The 1,796-nt window shown below is 39.6% G+C and overlaps 1 non-coding gene across 1 annotated transcript; it reads right to left on the bottom strand.

Moving 5' to 3' along the window:
- Positions 1-235: 235 nt before the first annotated feature.
- On the bottom strand, positions 236-341 carry LOC124899870. Its single transcript, XR_007057433.1, has one exon. It is a non-coding gene; the product is annotated as a small nucleolar RNA R71 (small nucleolar RNA).
- Positions 342-1,796: the final 1,455 nt, after the last annotated feature.

Raw genomic sequence — 1,796 nt, 5'->3', positions numbered from 1 at the left:
GGTGGACTTGCTGGTGATGATCCGAATATGCATTTGATCAACTTCATCTCAACATACAAGTCATTTGACAATTCAGGAGTTAGGAAAAATGCTATTCAGCTGCAATTATTCTCGTTGTCTCTTTCTAGAGAAGCAATGTTATGGTTGAATGGGCTAACCCCTGACTCTATTATAAATTGGAGGGAATTGAAAGATGATTTCTTAGAAAGGTTCTTTTCGCCGTCCAAGAGGGCACAGTTAAGAGATGAAATCAATAATTTTAGGCAGCTTCCAACTGAAGCTCTTCATGAAACTTGGGAAAGGTTCAAAAAGAATCTCACACAATGCCCTAATCATCAGATGACCAACATCCACCTGAAAGAGATATTATATAGGGCCTTGAATTAGGTGACTAAGCCAGCAGTGGATAATGTTGTGGGTCGGTCATTCATGGACCTCACTTTTCTTGAGGCGTCTGAGATGCTGGATCGTATGACAAAATAGAGTAGAGCTTGGCATACCAGGGATTCTAAGGTAGCAAGTTCTACTGTAGCTATTGGCATGACTGCAGAACAGAGGCAAACGGAGGAGGAACATAACCAAGATATGTCTCACATAAAAACACAGATAGACCTTCTTACTAAGCATTTATTAGGAAAGACAGAGAAGGTTGAAGTTGTTACATCACAAGGAAGAGCTGACTCCAACTCTGAGGAGGAAGCAAATTAATTGAATAATTAGGGGGTTTTCGAGGTAGTGGCCAAGGAAACCAAGGTCGGAACTACTATGAAAAATTTGGATACAAGGATCGAGACCAAGGAAATTGAAAGAATAAGAATGACAGGAGTGGTTTGTATGTTCCTCCTGGAAATCGTGAGTCTGTTGCATCTAACTTTGGGAAGATGTCTATAGAGGACATGATGGCTAAGCTGTTGAAGAAAGTAGAGGCAACCAACACGGGAGTAGCTGAGGTAAAAAATAATTTGTCTTCAATAAATTAATTGGTTGATTCACATTCCACTTTAATAAAATAGTTGGAGCAGTAAATGAGTCAACTACCTGCCACATTTAATCAAAGAAAGGCTGGCACTCTACCAAGTGACACAGTGCAAAATCCAAGAAAGGAAAAGTTGTGTATGGAAATTACCACCAGGAGTGGTAAGGTGTTGGCAAACCCATCTGTAGGTAAGCCTGTGGTTGATAGTGTAGCAGAGAGTGTTGATAAAGCAGATTATGATCATCCAATAGAAGCTGAAAACCCTGATGAGATTATTCATGATGCTACACCCAAATGTCATTAGTCTGATAAGTTTGAAGAAGAGAAAAATAAGGAAAAGAAAGTGGTGGAGACAAATCTCCCAAAACCACCACCACCCTTTACTTAGAGACTGAGAAAGAAGGCTGAAGACACAAAATTCAGTAAATTCATAGAAATGCTGAAGCAGCTAACTATAAATATGCCTTTGTTAGAGGCACTGGAGAAAATGCCAGGGTATTCCAAATTCATGAAGGACCTCTTGACAAAGAAAAGGGCAGCAAGATATGAACCGGCAGATAATTTCCATCATTGCAGTACAATTACCACAAGGTCCTTAGTGTAGAAGAAGACAGATCTGGGAGCTTTCACTATTCCTTGCACAGTTGGGTTTTTATATTTTGCTAAGGCTTTATATGATCTGGGGGATAACATTAATCTGATGCCACTAGCCATTTATAAAAAGATGGGTTTGGGAGATCCTACACTAACTAATATGCGGTTTGTGATGGCAGATAGGTTGGTAAAATGACCTGTTGGTATTCTGTATGATGTATTGGTA

Source organism: Capsicum annuum, chromosome 6 (genome assembly GCF_002878395.1).
Source record: "Capsicum annuum cultivar UCD-10X-F1 chromosome 6, UCD10Xv1.1, whole genome shotgun sequence".
In the NCBI taxonomy this organism is placed as follows: Eukaryota; Viridiplantae; Streptophyta; class Magnoliopsida; order Solanales; family Solanaceae; genus Capsicum; species Capsicum annuum.
This window is presented reverse-complemented; position numbering and strand designations above follow the sequence as displayed.